This window comes from Pseudophryne corroboree, chromosome 8 (assembly GCF_028390025.1).
Source record: "Pseudophryne corroboree isolate aPseCor3 chromosome 8, aPseCor3.hap2, whole genome shotgun sequence".
In the NCBI taxonomy this organism is placed as follows: domain Eukaryota; kingdom Metazoa; phylum Chordata; class Amphibia; order Anura; family Myobatrachidae; genus Pseudophryne; species Pseudophryne corroboree.
The window spans coordinates 29,479,963-29,488,439 of NC_086451.1; positions in this window are offsets into that span (position 1 = coordinate 29,479,963).

An 8,477-nucleotide genomic window follows, 5' to 3' on the forward strand; every position below is an offset into this window, starting at 1 on the left:
CCCCTAGGGGTGAGGCAACAGCATAGAGTATTTCAGCAGACAGCATAACTCTGGAATGCCTGGAGCAATTTACACCAAACTTGGTACACATATGACTTACAATCTGGGAACAAACACTGTGGGGGTAACACACCCCTAGCACCCTTAGGGGTGGCCCAGCAACACAGACTATATCAGGACATGCATTATATGTCAGTGACGACAGGGCTACATGTAACAGTGGTAGTAACATGATGTGAGGAGAGGAATGGAGGTAGCAGGAAGACACACACTGAGAGTTATAAAGTGGGAGGAGCAGGGTCCCCAGCAGCACAGAGTATATCAGGAGATGAGCGATGTGTCAGTGAGGACAGGGCAGCATGTGACAGGGGCAGTGACATGATGTGAGGAGGGGAATGGATGTAGCGCAAACCCACACACTGAGAGTTATATAGTGAAAGTAGCAGGGTACTCCAGCAGCACAGAGTATATCAGGAGATGCATAACGTGCTGCGATATATAAGAAACTGTAAATAAATAATAATTTCACAGGGGCACTGACATGATGTGAGGAGGGGAATGGAGGCAGCAGGAAGCCGCAGACTGTGATTTGTATAGTGGGAAGAGCAGGGTCCCTTGGGGGACCAAAAAGGGGTCCGGCCACTACACAAAGTGGGTCAGGGAAGCAAGATATGCCTCTATACTAGATCTCCATCCAACGTAAATTAATGAACAACTATAATTCAAATTTACCATCCTCATCCCATAGTGAAGCATGAGTATTAAGCTAATCTATATATATATATATATATATATATATGTATACACTGCTCAAAAAATAAAGGGAACACTAAAATAACACATCCTAGATCTGAATGAATGAAATATTTTTATTAAATACTTTGTTCTTTACATAGTTGAATGTGCTGACAACAAAATCACACAAAAATTATCAATGGAAATCAAATTTATTAACCCATGGAGGTCTGGATTTGGAGTCCCACTTTTAAAGTTTAAACTAAAGTGGAAAAACACACTACAGGCTGATCCAACTTTGATGTAATGTCCTTAAAACAAGTCAAAATGAGGCTCAGTAGTGTTTGGCCTCCACGTGCCTGTATGACCTCCCTACAACGCCTGGGCATGCTCCTGATGAGGTGGCGGATGGTCTCCTGAGGGACCTCCTCCCAGACCTGGACTAATGCATCCGCCAACTCCTGGACAGTCTATGGTGCAACGTGGCGTTGGTGGATGGAGCGAGACATGATGTCCCAGATGTGCTCAATTGGATTCAGGTCTGGGGAACGGCCGGGCCAGTCTATAGCATCAATGCCTTCGTCTTGCAGGAACTGCTGACACACTCCAGCCACATAAGGTCTAGCATTGTCTTGCATTAGGAGGAACCCAGGGCCAACCACACCAACATATGGTCTCACAAGGGGTCTGAGGATCTCATCTCGGTACCTAATGGCAGTCAGGCTACCTCTGGCGAGCACATGGAGGGCTATGCGGCCCCCCAAAGAAATGCCACCCCACACCATTACTGACCCACTGCCAAACCGGTCATGCTGGAGGATGTTGCAGGCAGCAGAACGTTCTCCTTGGCGTCTCCTGACTCTGTCACGTCTGTCACATGTGCTTAGTGAGAACTTGCTTTCATCTTTGAAGAGCACAGGGCGCCAGTGGCGAATTTGGCAATCTTGGTGTTCTCTGGCAAATGCCAAACGTCCCGCACGGTGTTGGGCTGTAAGCACAACCCCCACCTGTGGACGTCGGGCCCTCATACCACCCTCATGGAGTCTGTTTCTGATCGTTTGAGTAGACACATGCACATTTGTGGCTTGCTGGAGGTCATTTTGCAGGGCTCTGGCAGTGCTCCTCCTGTTCCTCCTTGCACAAAGGCGGAGGTAGCGGTTCTGATGTACTGGCCTGTCTCACGGTAGCGCCTCCATGCTCTGGACACTACGCTGACAGACACAGCAAACCTTCTTGCCACAGCTTGCATTGATGTGCCATCCTGGATGAGCTGCACTCAGTGCCAGATTAAGGTCCACATGGGCCTGGAGCTGAGATTTATGAAGGGCCTATTGTGTGCCGCTGTGGGGGCTGGGACAATTGCTGCAGCAGAATGACTGATGTGGGGGTGTGACCAGTACGGTGGGTCTGTGGTCTACAGAGGATGTGGCCTGTGCTGTGGGTGTAGCTATCGCTATGGAGGGCATAACTGGTGCACACCTTCAACTACTTTATAGTGGAGCTATAACGAGAAAAAAGTTGTGGGTTTTTTTGTGAAAGGGGCGATCTGTATTGTTTGACTTTTATTGAGTGCTAGAGTAGTTTAAATTAATAAAAAAAGAAAAAAATCCAAAATTGTTCACTGTTATTGCCATATTTATGTAAGTGTTCATCCCACATTTATAGCACTGTATTAAATTAATAAATTAACTGCCTTCTTAGCTGCCGTCTTTTTAGAAAATGAAAGAGCTGGAATGGCAATACTGGATCAGGGCGGTAAGGTTTAAAGCCCCGTACAAACTGTGCGATGCGCTCAATGAGCAACATCACACATTATGTTCCCTCCACGCCCAGGCCACCCGACATGGGCATACACACTGTGCGATATTGCACAGTGACATCATGCCGTGCCCGGGCCATGCTTGCAGCCTTGAACGTCAGGTCCAAATTGAGCTGCATGCATGGCCGACAGCGAGGGTCATTAACAACCCCCAGGAGCACGCATCAACCGGCACATGCAGCATACACACTGTGCGATATCACAAACAATTGTGCTCAGAAAGGTGAAAAGTAGCAATATCGTCTGTTTTATCGCACAGTGTGTATGCACCTTAACTTACTGCATTGCAGATGTTCATGCGTGAGCTGGTTTGGGCTCTCAGTTTTATTTTTTAATTAAAAAATACAAATAAAATGTAAAAAAAATCTTTAAGATTATTAAAAAAAAACCTCAAAAAAATCTTTAGATATAAAAATATATTAAAACAAAAACAAATTTAAACTGTCATTGCCATCCTGAGATAGCAATTATAAATCAAGTAATTAGGCAGTGCAAATACCATTACAATACTAGTTAAATAGACTTCACCATGCAAGTATTAACTTTTATTCAGACTTTTGTGTTTATTATTATTATTATTATTATATTATTATTAGAGATAGATAACAATTTTTTTATTACCTTTAATGTTTATGGCAAAGAACAATTATGCCTTTGAAAGCTCTACCCCTTGTACATTGAAATTGCACTCTGAAAATATTCTTCATTTTCAACCTTTGTGTGATTAAATGTTTAGTATAATACGTATAATACAGACAACATCTTAGGGGGTCATTCTGACCCGTTCGCACGCAGCGGTTCATCGCTGCGGTGCGAACGGGTCGGAACTGCGCATGTGCGGTGGCCACATTGCGCACGCGCGTCGTTGCCTGGCGACGACCGTCGCTGGGCAGCGACCAGAAGAAAGATGAAAGTGATCGCTAGCGCGATCGCAAGAAGTTTGATAGTGGGGAGGCGTTTCGGGGCGTCTACTCACCGTTTTCCAGGCGTGGAGATCCGAACGCAGGTATATCAAGGCATTTGGTGGGCGGATGTCTGATGTCAGTTCCAGGACCTTTATCGCAGGATCCATCGCACAGGGTAAGTAACTGCAGGGCTGGTCTACTTCTGCACAAAACTTTTTTAGCATAGCAGGGCTACACAAGCGATCGCAGCCCTGCTATGCTAAAATACACTCCCCCATAGGCGGCGTCTAGATCAACTCGGAATGACCCCCTTAGTGACCACCATATAATGCAGAGCATTCACCATGTTCATGTAGTACCTTTATACACATTGTGCTACACAACAATGGTGAATTGAGAGAGAGAGAGATGGATGTAGGAGGCAGGCACAGTATGAAGTAACACATAGCATGTGGGGGCAGTACTAATGGGAACAGCAGGAGATGGGGGGCTGTAGGAGGGTATGATGGGGACAGTAGTGATGGGAACAGCGGGAGATGGGGGCAGTAGGGGGGTATGATGGGGACAGTAGTGATGGGAACAGCGGGAGATGGGGGCAGTAGGGGGGTATGATGGGGACAGTAGTGATGGGAACAGCGGGAGATGGGGGCAGTAGCGCAGGGGATGAAGGGGGTAATAGTGATGGGAACAGCAGGAGATGGGGGGCAGTAGCGCAGGGGATGAAGGGGGTAATAGTGATGGGAACAGCAGGAGATGGGGGCAGTAGTGCAGGGGACAGGAGGGTATGATGGGGACAGTAGTGATGGGAACAGCAGGAGATGGGGGCAGTAGCGCAGGGGATGAGGGGGGTAATAGTGATGGGAACAGCAGGAGATGGGGGGCAGTAGCGCAGGGGATGAAGGGGGTAATAGTGATGGGAACAGCAGGAGATGGGGGCAGTAGTGCAGGGGACAGGAGGGTATGATGGGGACAGTAGTGATGGGAACAGCAGGAGATGGGGGCAGTAGCGCAGGGGATGAGGGGGGTAATAGTGATGGGAACAGCAGGAGATGGGGGCAGTAGCGCAGGGGATGAGGGGGGTAATAGTGATGGGAACAGCAGGAGATGGGGGCAGTAGCGCAGGGGATGAGGGGGGTAATAGTGATGGGAACAGCAGGAGATGGGGGCAGTAGCGCAGGGGATGAGGGGGGTAATAGTGATGGGAACAGCAGGAGATGGGGGCAGTAGCGCAGGGGATGAGGGGGGTAATAGTGATGGGAACAGCAGGAGATGGGGGGCAGTAGCGCAGGGGATGAAGGGGGTAATAGTGATGGGAATAGCAGGAGAAGGGGGCAGTAGCGCAGGGGACAGAAGAGGATGATGGGGACAGTAGTGATGGGAACAGCAGGAGATGGGGGCAGTAGCGCAGGGGACAGAAGAGGATGATGGGGACAGTAGTGATGGGAACAGCAGGAGATGGGGGCAGTAGCGCAGGGGACAGAAGAGGATGATGGGGCAGTAGTGATGGGAACAGCAGGAGATGGGGCAGTAGCGCAGGGGATGAGGGGGGTAATAGTGATGGGAACAGCAGGAGATGGGGGGCAGTAGCGCAGGGGATGAAGGGGGTAATAGTGATGGGAATAGCAGGAGAAGGGGGCAGTAGCGCAGGGGACAGAAGAGGATGATGGGGACAGTAGTGATGGGAACAGCAGGAGATGGGAGCATTAGCGCAGGGGATGAAGGGGGTAATAGTGATGGGAATAGCAGGAGAAGGGGGCAGTAGCGCAGGGGACAGAAGGGTATGATGGGGACAGTAGTGATGGGAACAGCAGGAGATGGGAGCATTAGCGCAGGGGATGAAGGGGGTAATAGTGATTGGAACAGCACGAGATGGGGCAGTAGCGCAGGGGATGAAGGGGGTAATAGTGATGGGAATAGCAGGAGAAGGGGGCAGTAGCGCAGGGGACAGAAGAGGATGATGGGGACAGTAGTGATGGGAACAGCAGGAGATGGGAGCATTAGCGCAGGGGATGAAGGGGGTAATAGTGATGGGAATAGCAGGAGAAGGGGGCAGTAGCGCAGGGGACAGAAGGGTATGATGGGGACAGTAGTGATGGGAACAGCAGGAGATGGGAGCATTAGCGCAGGGGATGAAGGGGGTAATAGTGATTGGAACAGCACGAGATGGGGCAGTAGCGCAGGGGATGAAGGGGGTAATAGTGATGGGAACAGCAGGAGATGGGGGCAGTAGTGCAGGGGACAGGAGGGTATGATGGGGACAGTAGTGATGGGAACAGCAGGAGATGGGGGCAGTAGTGCAGGGGACAGGAGGGTATGAAGGGGGCAGTGGTGATGGGAACAGCAGGAGATGGGGGCAGTAGCGCAGGGGACAGGAGGGTATGATGGGGACAGTAGTGATGGGAACAGCAGGAGATGGGAGCATTAGCGCAGGGGATGAAGGGGGTAATAGTGATTGGAACAGCACGAGATGGGGCAGTAGCGCAGGGGATGAAGGGGGTAATAGTGATGGGAATAGCAGGAGAAGGGGGCAGTAGTGCAGGGGACAGAAGAGGATGATGAGGACAGTAGTGATGGGAACAGCAGGATATGGGAGCATTAGCGCAGGGGATGAAGGGGGTAATAGTGATGGGAACAGCACGAGATGGGGGCAGTAGCAGATTATCATGACTCCATTATAGTGTGTCCCAGTCTGGTTATTTGGAGGCCAAAGTTGCAAATGCTCAATACAGAAGAGCGTTCTGCAAGCAGCGCTGTCTGGAACAAACGGTCAGACTCCAGTGCTGCTTGCTCCCAGTACAGTAGTAACTGCACTGCTGTCACTATCTCCTGTAAGTGTGACTGATGTCTGTCCTCCTATTTTATTAGAGTACCTGCTGTCGGGCTGATTGCTCCTTAGTTCCCCGGCTTCATGGGTCCCAATGGGCAAGAAGTTCAGGGAGATGCTGTGTGGCTCGTCGCTCTCCACTTCCTGGTTTGCTGGTGGCAGCCTAGCAAAATAGACATTGCTGCAGCTGCTAGTTCCGAGTGCCACCTCCAGGCAAACTGCGCTGTGTGGCACACTTGGCATCCTGCTACATACAGCCCTGCTATATATATATATATATACATAATATATTTTTTACACACTTTAAGCAATAGTGGCCCCCTCATGTAAGTGTCCAAGCCCCTCTGAACCTTAATCCGCCTCTGCACACTGGCTGACTGACAGCAGCAGCTGAATTTTCATGACTTCAGATGCCAGGAAAATGGACAAAGCCACTGACTGCCCAGGGGGCGGAGTTAATCTGACCTGTGGGCGGAGCTTCAGGCTTCCAGGGGGAATGGGGGTGGCTCCAGGCTCAGTGTGGGCTGGAAGGAGTGGAGCAGTGAGTGGAACTTACTGTCTGGGGACAGAGCCTTGGATCAGATGGCATGGGAGAGGAGAGGGAGCACAGCTGCAGAACGTCCAGGGGGCGGAGCTTATCGCGGTTTGGGCGGAGCTTAGCACAGACGTGATCTGAGCTTCAGGTAACATGGGGTCGGATGTGCACACTGCACTGAAGGCAGAGCGGAGGGTGTAGGTGGAGCCTTGGCCGGGGCGGAGGTGTATGCTGTTGATGAGAGATGACAGGAGAAAGGTATTTCTCCTGTCATCGCTGGCTGGCTGCATTGCAGGAGACTCTTTTGGCCTGTTTTCAATGGGGGGCCTGGAGCTGCAGCTCCATCCGCCCCATTGTTAATCCGGCCATGGCTGCACTACCTGAGCCTGAGGGTTGTAGAATCCGTCTCATGCTACCACTAGAGTGAAAGCACCGCCAGCTTTCAAAAGTGACCAAAACATCAGCCAGAAAGCATAGGAGCTGAGAAGTGGTCTGTGGTCACCACCTGCAGAACAACTCTTTTATTGGGGGTGTCTTGCTAATTGCCTATAATTCCCACCTGTTGTCTATTCCATTTGAACAACAGCATGTGAAATTGATTGTCAATCAAGTGGACAGTTTGATTTCACAGAAGTGTGATTGACTTGGAGTTACATTGTGTTGTTTAAGTGTTCCCTTTATTTTTTTGAGCAGTGTATATATATATATGGGTTAATAAATTTAATTTCCATTGATAATTTTTGTGTGATTTTGTTGTCAGCACATTCAACTATGTAAAGAATATTTCATTCATTCAGATCTAGGATGTGTTATTTAAGTGTTCCCTTTATTTTTTTGAGCAGTGTATATCTCTATAGCTGTCTTTCTCTCTCTTTCTCTCAGACTATCAGCAAGGTAAAGGTATATTTTTTTTTTAAAGTGTCTACACCATTAAAGTATTGCAAGTTCTCGTACATGGTCAATGTAGCATGGACAGTTTTGCTGTCATTCATGCTGGAAACAGTGTTGTGTGCTGAATGTGATTTACGGCGTAGATAGTTGAGCAGCACACAACAGGCCAAAACTACCGTGTCATTTTTGTCTAATCGCAGAATAATGGCAGTATGAAAAATGCAAAACTTGCTGCTAAGTATGCCAAGTGTATTCTCAACCACTCGCCTAGCTCGAGACGGGAGGCATTTAAGTTGCCGGGATCCCGGTGGAAAGGATACCTAAGCCAGAATCCCGACACCCGGTGAAATACCGGCGGTCGGGATTCCCACTCGGGTGGTGGTCCACACCCAAGGGGGAATGTAACCCTGACCGCTGGGATATATTATACTGAAACCCTTGAGACAACCGTTAATTGAAAATTCTGCATTCTTGATTAAGAGGGACATTTACTAAGCAGTGATAAGAGTGGAGAAGTGAGCCAGTGGAGAAGTTGCCCCATCAACCAATCAGCAGCTCTGTATAATTTGATAGTATGTAAATTATAAATGTTACTTCAGTGCTGATTGGTTGCCATGGGCAATTTCTCCACTGGCTCACTTCTCCGCTCTTATCACTGCTTAGTAAATGTCCCCCTAAGTGCCCTTTAAGACATATGTATTCTGGATCTGCTCTGGTAAATTCAGTCCATTGTTTTTCAGTTTCTCATGGAACATTCATCCAAAAATC